Source organism: Strigops habroptila, chromosome 2, assembly GCF_004027225.2.
Source record: "Strigops habroptila isolate Jane chromosome 2, bStrHab1.2.pri, whole genome shotgun sequence".
NCBI lineage: Eukaryota > Metazoa > Chordata > Aves > Psittaciformes > Psittacidae > Strigops > Strigops habroptila.
This window is the reverse complement of record NC_044278.2, coordinates 27,453,511-27,467,293: the sequence shown is the minus strand read 5'-3', so window position 1 is coordinate 27,467,293 and position 13,783 is coordinate 27,453,511.

The following is a 13,783-nucleotide window of genomic DNA, read 5'->3' as shown; positions in this document are numbered from 1 at the left end:
AGGCCTCATCCTCATGTTGGATCTGATTTTTCAACCAGCTATCGAGCTCTGCACTGTGCTGTGTAAGAAGAGATAAGATGTCAAAAAACACTGCAGAGCAAGTTGTGGTGAGGAGATAACCTTCAGCTAGCAACAGACAGACACAGAAGTGCTAGAACTGAGAATGGTGTGGTGTTACTGTTGAGCTAGTATCCCTATTGAAAGGCAGACTGGGATGTCCAGTGCTACGTGTATGGAGCTCGCATACTGTTTTCATACTGTCCTGACAAGTATTTTGTATGATGCCATCTGCATGTACAAATTCAGAGAGATAACTAAGAGAATGTCTTAGCAACTGTTGCTGTGTGTTCCCCTGCCCAGGACTAGAGAATTTTCAGTACTTTTAGGCTCTGGTGGTTCTCCTCCAAAGCAACTCGGAGTATCAGTAAGGTCTGCTGAAAACAGCCAGAGGGCAGCTTGTTCTCCCCAGTATCATCTTGAAGGGAAAGGGAAAACTGATTGGAAGATGGAAAAAACCTCTCCTTTTTTAAAACTTTAAAAGGGAAAAAATTCTCTGTTGGCCAGGTCAAAGGGGATAAACTCCAGATACCTTTTGATTCAAGAACACCACTGATGGCAACCTCCTTCCAGAAGCTGCATATCCTGAGTAAAATATTAATGATGGCAAAAGATGCACTGACAAGAATACTAATGGGAATTACATTGTTATGAAATTTTAACAAAGTTTAACAATTTTCTTTACATTTGAATTATAAGATTGCATTTGTGCCTCATAAAATAAAGCAGATAAGAAATAGAAAATCAGTCTTACACTGTATTTAAGTATCATGTAACTAACTCGAGCTGTTTTTACAGTAGACATGCTAAACTTCATTTTAGCCTTCCTAAGAATTTTTGGGGAAGGTGTGAGCAAAGATGTTACTGGTAATATTTAGTAATGATAGGTGTGTATAAAAGGAGAGGGAGTTCACCTCATGTTTGGGTGTAATGACTGACCTTGCATAATTCAGAAACAGGTGAAACCATGGGGAATAATGCCTATGTTTGAAAAGCATGGAGTGTCATTCTTAGAAATGTATTTTATATGTTACTTTACTCCTACATGTATTAATACTCTCTTCTACAGAGTTACTACCATTCCAGTGGTAATGCTAATGAAATTCTTGGTTTATTTACTTTCAGTGGCAAGCCGGTTAGAAATCACGGAGGTAGGAGGTTTGAGGGATCTATAACTGATTCCACCCCCACCCAGTGAACCAAACAGTTTCGCTTTCACAGGAAGCTAGAAAGGAAATTTTTGGTAGCTTTCTTCAAAAGTCATTATACCAGATTAAAACTGATCTGGATTAAAACTGACAGGAAGTCTCTGCCCTTTTATTAATATGTTTGCTAACTGAAAAGGCATTTCTGAATTAGAGTTTGTTTTTTTTTTAAGTGGGGAGTGGCTGCATTTCACAGGCAGGCTTCACTTTTCCTTGGATCATTTCTAAGTCTTTTAGGCTTAGTTTTGTAAGGTACATTTTGTTACTATTTCTTTGTCTCCATTTCTTTCATCAGGTATCTTTGTTAGCACTGAGAATTAAATTGACAACCTAAGTGCTGTAAAAGCAGATGTGGAACTATAACCCAAGTAGCAGTTCCAGATTACTTACATGAGGGTTCCCAGTTGTTCTGGGCTTTGAGAATTCATAGTACTTGAAAAATAAAAGCTGTCGTTTCCTCCATCAGCAACATTAAAGATAGATAGATGTTAATGCCTTGTCTGGATATGCACCAGGTGAAAGTCTGTCTTTTTGTTAGACCTGCGGTAAACCTGACACATCAACTGTAGCCATCTTCCAAAGCCACACACCTTTTGCTTTAGTTTTACATGCACCTGGATTCTTAAAGTCTTTATTGTGGGCAAATACAGCTGAGTTTTTTGTAACTGACAATAATACAAAACAAATAAAAGCAACATCAATAAAGTAAACAATCTACTGTGTTGGCTGTACTTGAGGTTAGTCAAGCAATGCTTTCTCGGAAAGACCTGCAACAAGTGGGTTTGTATACCCATATGATCATCCACGCTTACAGCTGAGACAAAAATGTTGCACATACGCCGTGCTGGAGCTGGTGAAGCAAAGAGGCTATTAAAGAGGCACTGAAACAGTATGAAGAACAACAGAAGTGTAAAGGACGGGACTAGGCCAGGAGTGGAAAAAAATCTGCTGAATTAAGAGCAAATCTGGATATTCAGTAGCTAATGTAAAAATGCATAAACTTGTGGTGTTTATGTGTTCATTTTACACACTGCTCTTGTGAGCGTTCTCTGAAGGAGGTATGATGCCTTTGAGGTGAGAAGAATCCCCTGATATGAGGGAGTTCCTCTCCACTCCCCCTTTCCTTTGTAATTCTCTGGTGAATCTATTTGCATGTATTTCTGCTAAAGGAACAAGTTATACCCAGTACTTCATAAATCAGAATGACCCCTCAGACTGTTTTCTTTGTATGTAACACAACTGTTACTCCTTTATTTATACAACTCCTGTATTTTGATTAAGTGAGAAATTACTGGTGGCCCTAATTTGCTAAATACAGCTATATTATAAAATGAGCATCTGAGATGGTTTTAGTCTCACACAGGATTTAGCAAAATCACACATGGTGGAGGGAGGGTGTGGTTCTCTCTGACATTCGTATGAAGAGTGGCTTGAACAAAATTCTGAGGCTTGGAGTTTTGGCAGAGGCTAATACAGATTTTCCTTCAATGACTGTGTGATAACTGTCTTTCACCTTCATCATTTTGTAATGGTATTTTGTAATGAAACAAAAGCAACTTGTTGGCAAATAAATTTAAGCTCAGCTATTTGAAAATGATACCTGAATAGTGCCCTTTTGCTTGAGGTTTGGGTACTGCCAGTTCTTCATGTATTCAGAACCCAAGTTTTTATAGTTGCTCTTTATATTTTCTGTGAGTTGTAGTTCTCATGCTCTTACACATGTTGCTAATTCCCAATCCCCTAGTACTTAGATGAGAAGAAAGCAGCTTTAAGACAACTGTTTAGATGGTAAAAATTGAGTTGCAGAAATACGGGATATTCTCAGTGTTTAAGCATATGCAGAAAACTTAAAATACCAACAGACTAAAAATCTTGGAGATTTGTTTCTGGTTTTACACTTGAGATTTTTGTGGGGAAAAGAAGGCAACAGAAGAGGGAAATCAAAACAAAAAGAAAGAAATCAAAACAAAAGGAGCTCTTACTTCGGCTTGAGGATTGGCTACGAAATTTTGGACCGCACCCACCAAGCAGCGATCTTCATCTCTTGTGCTTAATCCTAGGGATGATGCAATGCTGACTTCCCACACAATAGGGAATAAAGTTATGGCGTAATAGCTTGCTTCTCACTCATAGTCAAACTGCAAAATTTAAGAAGTACTTTCCTCATTGAAATTAGACACAACTGGAGAGTGGAAAAAATAAAAAAGAATTAGTCAATTTTTTGCCTAAAAAGGAGAAGTAAAACCAGTAAAAAGGAGATCTGGGAGCTAAGCTGAAAAACAAGGAAGTATGTCTTCCTGCAGATGAATAATGAATGTTTTAAAGATAAAACAAGATAAAAACTGAGATGATAAATGCTCAGAGAATTAGTAAGCATGATAAGAAATAATAACAAAATAATTAGAAAAAGGAAAATATCCCTTTTTCTAAATATTTTTCTTCAGATACATTGACAACATTGATGAGATTTTAAGTCCTATTATATCAAATGCTGTTATTTCCCTATGAAGCTTGGCTATAGCTGTCTCCTTGCTAGTGTTGTTTGCTGCTTCTCATCCACTAGATGCACCAGCCTCAACTAGCACTTGTTTGAGGTTCAGTTTCACTGAGTTCTGGCTAGTCTATGAATGGGTAATGGCCCAGAGAGAAGAAAGTGGTCTAATCTGTGGAGGTTAGTTGTGTTGACTGCTGGTTACAGACTAAAATAGGGAACATTTAGGCCATCTTTAATATTGTGTGTGATCTTTTCTGCCCTTGTCCTCTCCTGTACCGAAGCTGGTTTCATACCATAGAAACTTGGCTAATAAATTCTCCAGAGGTAAATTTCAACATATCCCAATGCTAAATGTGAGATTCATCTCACCTCTCTTTATCCATCTAAAATTTAGCTGTCTAGTCTAAGCTATTTATCTAGGCTCCCATGTAGCTAATGGAACTAGATAGGCATCTCCAGGGGTAATTCCTGCCTTCCTATGGTAGGTATCTAAGACAGGTATGATGAAACTCCTTTTGGAGATGCCTGTCTCACACCTTGTCTGTGATGGGAATGTGAATAAGCGGGTTAGACTAGAAGCATAACTCTCAAGAGGACTACATATTAACCGAACCCATGCCCCTTACTTCTGCAGGATGCTGGGATCAGAATCCTCTATAGCAAATGTGTTGTGGAATCATTGAGAAAAATACGTGCTACAGGCCTATCTTCCTTTCATCACAAAATGTCCAGGTTTTTTTCTGGATGAGCAGGACACTTACCTCAGAAGAAGATTTCTGTCTTTGGTTCTTTTACCTACAGTATACCAGACTGACATATGTAATGAATCCAGCATTTCCAGTGTAAGCCAAATGAGCAGACAGATCACTGCAGTAAATCAGGTGTAATAGGTAGGCCGTTGGCCTAGATGCACCAGGTTTACACACATAGATGGAATGCACTGCATACATGGAGTACGTCATTGCTTTCCTGGAAGCATCGGCCATAGTGTTGTAAGCAGTACATTACATTCATGCATGTGCAGCAATTCCAGTATTTCCCTGGAGCTGCAGATTTTCCATTCGTATATACAGCAGCTGTGTTGTACATCTGCAAGACATGTGAGGAAAGATCCCGACTGGGACTGGTCTGGTCTCTCTGGAACAATCAGTTGAGCTCATGGTCTGCTTTTCGTGTACTTCTGTACACCATGAGCTGCATCAGGAGTCAGCCGGTGGAACCTGCCACCCTGGCTTCATGGGGCAGAGGCTGAAGACCCTGTTGTATGCACATCCGCATCCAATATTATTTCTGTAGGCATCATACAGAAGGCTAGTCCATTTACACTCCTGTAAATTAAAACCTAACCAGTCCCTCCTGTGAACTTGCAAACACTAAAGCTGTTTTTTTAATCTACACTTAGATAACATTTTCTGACTGTAAATTGAGCTATCAAGGAGCTACTATGGTATGTATCTAAGTGTCTGAAACCTCAGGGCTATGTCAATATTTACAAGCTGAAAATCTGACTCTTATTTCAAAATGGTTTTTGAAGTCTTTAAATACATTCTTTAAGAATTTATTTCCATACTGTCTTTTGCTGTATGTATGTGGTACAGTTCTAATTCTTAGGAACACACGTGTTTATTTTTAATGGTTTCTTGCTTACAAAAGTCTTTTGTTCATTCTAGGAAAGCATACTGTTAATCACAGGAAAAGATTTTTAAATTCGCTGTTTATAAAAAAAAGAGGAAAAACCATATTTCATCTAGAAGAAAATCCTATTCTAGTAAAATGTCTTTTAAAATGCAATTGTGAAAATATCTTAAATCTAAACCTAATTTGGTCCAAATTCTCATCAGAGCTTCTTAAAATGAAAATTGGCCTCTCAGTTAAAACTTTTTTTTTTCCCCAGATATTATTTTTAAAAGCAGCAACCTTAAATTGTATTATTTCAATGGGGAAAAAATAGAGTCTTTTTCCTTTAAAAGAATGAGATTTTTTTTTTTTTTTTTTTTGTAAGAAGGGCTGTAAACCATGTGTAAACAATGGCAAAAGGGTGGGAAACAGATTTAAAAGTGTCTAGAAAAGAAGAGGCCTGCTTAGATAGGCTCAGGGAGGTGTATGAGAAGACCAAAGAATGAGAACTGCAACAAGACAGATAAAAGAGCGTCATCTGGGTACTTAGCTTGAAAGAGGAAAACGATTTATTAATGAAAAATGGATTTGCTTTCCTGGAACCCTGGCGTAAAGCTGGTAAGGGCTGAAATCTTGTCAGATGGCAATGGCTGATCTGAGGGGTCACAATAAAAACAAGAGGTGTTCAGGAGGTGAGGTGAAATTCCTGCAGACTGTCCAGACCAGGCGTTATCACACAGTGACTCTTCTGAAGCCTGGGAGGAGACCTCGGTGTATGTGGGAAAGCCAGTCTATGTCATCTGGGGCTCAATGAGTGTTTGCAGTCTCAAGTAATGCTGTGGGATCACAGCTGTGCAGGCTTTAGACGAATTAGCTCCCTGCAGCAGAAAACCACTAAGCCTGAAAACAGCAGAAGCTTAGTTTTCAGCCAGATGCAGATCTTCACATAGATTCATGGAAGCATCGAGGTTTGGGGAAGATGGAGGGTGACCTGGTGAAACACGTCATGCTTGGGGGGCTGAGGATGTGCATTCACAGGACCACAAGCTAAATGCATAGCAGACCCCAACATTTCCATGTGCCCTTCCCCTGTGAAAGGGTCATGCTGGGGAAGAGAGTCGTCTCTTTAGACAATAGCCTTTGTGGTACTAGAGAAAGAGGAGTCCATCTGTTTAATTTATAATAGAGCCTATTGACAGTCTACTGAATTAGCAACTTAGGATGCTCACTTTCCCCGCTTCCCCCTCTCGCCCCCCCTTAGTTTAGGAGAGCTAAGAGCTGATAGTGAGCTGGAAGTGCATTATTCTCATGTGTGTCTGGTTTGGGGCTCTTCTCTTCCTTTCACTCTAAACTGCTCTAACTGAGGAGCCTGCTCATTAATTCTACATTATCAGGGCTGTCTGGAGAACTGGTTTGTTGCTGTTATAGTAAAATGCAAACCCTCCCCACCCCGCCCCAGATGAAAACTCGGAGAACATTCATTATACCCATGGAAGGAGGTACACTGAGTTTTCTTACATGACAAAAGTATTTGTGGGTGAGACCCTTGAAAGTAGGAAAGAAGTGGCTTCTCTCTCACACACATGCAGATTCATAAATCTCTGTAATACTTGAAACATTGAAACTTTGGACCGATTCCCTGAGAACTGTAGTCATACCCCGGAGAGGAGAAGGATGTTGAGTCATAGCAAAGAAAGGAAAGAAAAGCTGAATGTTTTTTCTATTACAATCATCCCAGAGGTCAGACGCAACCAAGACAGACTGATGAACAACGAAAACACTGGTTAAATGATTCAAAAGGCTAGGCTTTCTGGCATTAGACAAAAACATTTCAAGTGTTCTGAAAGAAAATATGGAAATGAATTGTCATCCCAGTATATCTAAGTATATTTGCCTTTTAAGTCTAATGCTTGGAGAAGGATTAATTTTAAAATGTTTTGGTAGAAAGCTTCTGAAGGTTTTACACTTAGGCTGCCTGAAGGCTACTGTAAATATACCAAGACCAGAATGGTGAACAATGGAATTGCATTTGCTTTTGGAGATGTCTAGCAGTGGCATAAAGAAGAAATAAGTTGTTTGGTTTGGGGTTTTTTTGCAACATGGTATAACATAATTTTTTAAAGTACATGATTAAACTACTCTTACGCTTAAATAAGTTCTTCTTTATGATCACCCAACTTGCTTTTGCAACAGTGAATGCAAAAGTGAATGGTGTATTTGAAGACCTGGCTAAGACTGGAAAGCATACCAAAATTAGGAAAAAATGCCATACATTCAAATACTTGCGTAGGTTCTAATTTTACAGCATACTCTTACTGTTACCTACTACTTCTGTATTGATCACACAATGACTTACCAGGAAGACAGTTTGACTGTTCGACATATTGACTCTACTGTTGAAGCTTTCTAGAAAGGGTATTTATTTTTCTGAGTTTGTACATTTTCCCATTTGTCATAAGAGGAAAAATCGATTCAGTGCCTGCTTCTGTTTAAAGCTGCATGTTAAATGCCCCACAACAGAAGCAGTTCAGTTTCTGGGACTCATTATCAAGTTGGAGTCTCAATTGAGAAACCAGAGTGATTACTAGTTTGTTTGTCACTGCGGTGATCCAGTAAGAGGAGGGAGCCAATCTTCACCCATCTGCCGTGTCTATCTGGATTTCCTCCTGTTCTCAAGCGGCTGGCCAGTCAGCTCATCGTGCACTTGGGTGTGACTGCAAGCCATGGTGAGTCATGGTTTAAGTGCACAACTCATACCGAAAGGAAAATGAGGCCAATTTTAACCCTACTTTTGATTTTATCTCTAGCTTAGTTCTGTGAAGGTCACAGTAAGCCCAAATTGCTACACACAGCAAAAGGTAACCTAGTGCAAATAAGACACAGAAGAAGGTATCACCATTAACATGCAAAAAAAAAAAAAAAAAAGATAAATATACCTGCAATTCTCTGCACTGGGTCTTACTGTGGTGGAGTGTCCTTTCAACACAGCATTAGATGATGCACAAACTAGTGGTCATCTCTTGTCAGAGGATAAAAGTTGCTGAAAACAGCAAGTTGACAATTGGAAAGTTTACTTGAAAATCTGGAACTTGTTATAGAAAGGCTGGAACTAATTATATAGTGTCATTTCCTGATAACTTGGTTCTTTGTTAATTTTTTGTCTTATGAGGTATTGCCTCGGACACAATAGTCAGACAGTTTCCGACTGTTCCTGCTTTTCTTCTCCCTTCTTCACAGCTGATGATCCACACCTGTGGAGACTGGTTCTGCCAGAACTGGAGGAGACTCACAAGATTTTTTAGAAATGTTTCGGAGTTTGTTTTCTCATGATGCAAGGTGAGAGCTTCTTGAAACCCCTTTCACAGATATCTCAGGAACGCAGTTTCTTTTCCCCTTTCGCTTCGCAGGATCACAGACTGGTTGAAGTTGGAAGGCAGCTCTGAAGGGCATCTGGTCCAATCCCCCTGCTCAAGCAGGCCCACCCAGAGCTGGTTGCCCACAACCGTGTTCAGACAGCTTTTGAGTATCTCCAGGGATGGAGACTCCATAACCTCTCTGCGCAACCTGTGCCAGTGCTCAGTCACCCTCACAGAGGAAAAGTGTATCCTGATGTTCAGATGGACCCTCCTGTGTTTCAGTTTGTGTCCATTGCCTGTCACTGGATACCACTGAAAAGAGCCTGTCTCCCTCAACTTTATACCCTCCCTTCAGATATTTGTACCCGTGGATGAGATTCCCCCCTCAGCCTTCCCTTAACAGAGATGAAGTACCAAAGGGGGGCTGAAACAGGCCAATCTGCCTCATCAGGGACTGTGCTGACATATCTATTCAGCAAAAACCTCTGATGCTGTTCTTGCTACTGTCAAATGATTGTCAAAACACTTTTTGAGACTTGCTTTTTTGTCAGTAAAAGGTGTAAATGTTGTACTTAATGACAGTGCAGGTCTTGGAGCCCAGATGTGTTCCAGCCAGAATTTACCTAGCCAGGAAGCTATTCAAAACACTCTGCAGAAACACCTGAAAAAGTCAGTTAAGACTTATTTAGACATGTGGACCATGCAGCAGGGTACTATTACCTTATGCCTTTTGACAGATTTAATATGCAAATTGGACAAAAGTATCTTAGACTTGAGCATAGGTATGAAAAGCAGCCCATATGTTGGTTATAGCTCCTGCTTCATATTTTGTATCTGTCGTGAAATGAGCCCCTTTCTCTTGTTTGCAGAGGTCACATAGGGTCTTCAGTCCCCAGAAGAGACCAGCTGGGTTACATGTTGGCTGCTTTACCTCTCAACAAGTATTCGGAGGGGTGATGATGAGAAGGGAGGGCAGAGGGAGTGAGGGGCTGCCACTCTATCAGAAGGGCGGGAGAGAAGCAAATTCTTGTGGGTACTTCTTTTCACACAGACTTATTTCATGATAAGGATAATCACAAACATGACCTTGAAATCCCTGTAAGGTGTTTTCCAACAGTTGTTTAGCTTAGGAGATTAATTTTCTCATATTATTTCAGATGTCACTATGATCTCCTTTTTCCTGTACAAAACATTCAACTTTTTATCTATCTAGCAAATTCAGGCTATATTGGCTCAGAGACTATCCCAGTACATAGATTATTGTGCTAAGATTTTATGCAAGACCGTTGCCTGTGGTTGGGTGTAGTCCATAAGAGGTCAAGACCCTTACAGCCTTTCTAAGGGATGTAACCATTTATAGGATCTCCAGAGCAGTATCTTCTCCACCTGCTCTCGCCAAGCATGCTGCTACTACTGGGGCTTCAAGAGGGTGCTCTCAGCAGAGTGGTCTCCTGTTGACTAAGCTCTCAAAACACCCAGAGTCAGTTCAGTGTTTGTGAGTTGCTCACGGGAGCAATGTTTTCTGGGATGTGTTGTACCTGTATATATTACCTACTTCACATCCCTCCACTTCAGAACGACTTGTAAAATTTGGGGTTCCGGGGTTCAGGTGGAGTTTTGCAAGTCACGGTCAAACAGTTTACATATCCGTGTGCAGCCATGGCTGAGCGCAGACATGTTTAGTCCTGATAAGATACAAGCCTTCAGCTCTGAGTGCTTGTGTGCATGCTGTCCCGCAATGTGAAAGCGAGTTGCTGCCTAAGAAAATGCAAATGCCTTGTACTTTCTAACAAATGCTGTAAATCAGGAATTGTGGTAATTATCTCACATGAAGTCTTTCTAATAAAGAATTAAATACCAATGTTCTAGTTAAATGCTTATGAATCACTACTCGGTAAAAAATGACACCACCTGTCACATTTCGCATATGGAAAATGGGGAGAATGAACTGAACCAAGGCAGCTAGTGACAGTCTGTATAGTTATTGCATGACACCAGGAGGTGTATTATACTGCACATTCCTTTCAGGAAGAGAAACTTAGCAGAAGCTGCACAGCTGACACAGTGCTAGGAGAAGAAATCTTAAAATGACAGTTTAAGTAACAAAGATGTGCAATTTTTTGCATGCAGAGAGCAAAACAAGAATTAGATACTTTTCTCTATGAACTTAATAAATACATGCAGAAATTGCATGTAGATACACAGTCGTGACTGTTGCCTTATTAATAGATTGTAAGGTGTAGGAAAGGAGGAGCAATCCAGGGGCATTTTTAACAATGTTTCTGGAACAAAGCACTAGATGAAATAGAAACATTCAGGAACGCAAATGAGCTGCCACTGCATCTGGGAACGTAGGCTTTGGGATTGGCATTTATAGCCTATGTAAGTAATGTTTATACAAAATTACACAACTGTAGGGTTGTAAGATAAATGCTTCAGAGAGAATAAAGTGGAATATAGTATATTCTGAGTCCCTTATCTGCTAGGACATTTAGCAGAGTACATGTCAATAAACAGAGGACTAATCCCACTAAGATCTGAATGAGCAACCCTTTAAAAATCTATTCAAAACATATCCTATTCTGTTGCACATCGGGATATATCAGAGACCTTTTTTTCTCCATCATTTTGATTTGTATTTTTTTAATACAACTTGGCAATTTCATTGGTGGCACAATATAATTTAGAAGAAATAATGTAGCAGAATGGGAAGGAAACTTCCAAACACCATTCTTAAAAAATAAGGAATAACAGGTAGTTTGTATAAAAACAGTTTTGAGAAAATGCTCTTGTATAATAAGCAATTACTGCCTTTGGAAAATTATCTTTTTTCCCAACTGGTTCCTACTGAGGCTTCTAAACCTCTGTCAAAGTTCATTCAGATCAGCTAAAACTGTAAACTGATATATAAACAAAACACAGTTTGAGGTTATACCAGTTCTGTCTCTCATTGTGCAAATCTTGTCCCTTTGACTGAGAGAGGTCATGTGTCAGCACAGTCATGTTTATTTGGATTAGTGGCTGTTCTTCTACCAACAAGAAAGTTGTAACTGCTTTCATGTTGTTTGCAGTTGTATTTGTAAAGGCGTGATGACTAAGCTTCATATGTTTCTATTAATACAAAGATGGCTGTCATTGATACCAATACTTCCTGTTGCATAAAGCAAGAAATACCTTAGATACCTCTTAGAAAATAGTAGAAATTTCTCAAATGCACATTGAAATATAAATTTGGTTTTAAAACTTTTTGGTTGTACAGTGCCAAGGAAGCCTTGTTTCTGTCAGGACATAAACAGTTTACTTGTTTTTTTGTTATGTGCCAATTGCAGTGGAAATCATGCAGCACAAAAAACTGCTGACTGAAGAGTCAGTTGTATTTTCTAGGTATTTTCTGGTTTTGAAAGAACACTGTCGATTATCTCAAGTCATGCAGTTGTTTAAATTCAACTTCTGCCAAGTTTTTACACTGCTGATGCTGGTAAGAATAGAGAAATCTATCTTAGAAGCTACCTCTTAAGTCATGTCTTGTTATTTTCAATATCAAATATAAAATGATGTTAAATGTCTCATCTTATTTGTCTTGACATTCCTTAAATGACATTGTATTCTAACAATTATGTAAAGAATAATATTGCATATTGTAGAGCAGCCATGTGCTGCTGCAGATAGGTGTGATTTACTAGAACAGGGAAACAACCAGAAGGGTGTGAAGTAATGTGCACTGGTGCAAGGTGACACAACTCCACAGGTACTATAAATCAGTATACCCCAATGAACGATAATAAAGATGAATCAATCAAGACAGGCAGCATTTTCTCCAGATGAGGCATTTGATGAGGCCCTCTGGCAGGTAAAGCCCACTCTTACAGGCCCTTAGCCATGATCTGAAAGCAAGTGCCCCTGTGGAGAGCTGAGCAGACTCACAGCCCAGGAACTTTCTAGTGGTTTGCGCAGCCCACACTTGAGGGGACCTGCTGTGCTTGCTGTGTGTTCTTGGAAGGCTCACTGTGTTATCTGGGGTCTATGCACCCATCTGCACTTCTACCCCAAGTTTAGGTAGGACATCTAGATTATGCCAAAATAATTAGCAAAAACATTAACAAAAGCTTGCGCTGAAAATTTAAAGAACAACATTTTATTTGCAAGCCCTTCAGTGGTTCTTCTGGGGAGCTAGAAGATGTGAATTATTAACTGGTGAAAAAGGGCAGGGAGGCAGCTTCACAAATCAAACAGCTAGCGTGTTTTAAACATACTGCATTTGGTACAGCAGTTAAAACAGCAGTTGTGAGCCGGTGATAGAGTAGCACAACTGCAAATACTGGAATGTGGGAGGAGTTTGGAAATATACGTAGGTATGTCTAGGGATACAAATGTACCTGGTTATCTAAACCTGAGGTCCACTTACATGTAGAATGTTAAACCAAGCAATAAGTTCCTTGCTTCCCCTCCTGAACATGTCTCAGTTTATTCCGTCCTTCCCTGATTGATTTGAGTATCCTCCTGGTGCCTCTGGTTGTGCTTCTCAGTATGCACAGGCCAGCCATGGCCCAAGAAAGCTGGTGCCTCGTCCATGCTTAAGTGCTCTGCTTGAGTTTCAGGGTGCAGGAGTGCTGAGTGGCATTTCCAGTGTCCACAGTCTGTGAGTAGAGTGCATATGATATCCAATGGGCACAGGCAAAGCCCGGCTTCCCACAAAATGGAACAAAACGGAGTAGTTTGCCTTTTGATGGGGGCACCTAGCTAGAAACAGAAAGCACTCAGGCCCTCACCTTGGGGCTATGAATAATATCAATAAATATAAGCATAAAATTTGGGTGGGGAGCCCCCGTACCCAAAAGTTAGGGTCCTGTTTCTTGTTTGCTCTCCCCTCACTCACAGATTTTACAAAATCTGCTGCACAAGGACCCACTTGCAACGTGAGAGGGTGAGTGTTCATTCTCCACGTGTGCTTTGAACTATTTCACCCGTTTTCTAGTGATGGGGGGACTCTATTCAAAGCTGACAAGGCTTTCCATTTCTTTCCTCTGAGCATTTTTGAATGATTTTGGTAGAAA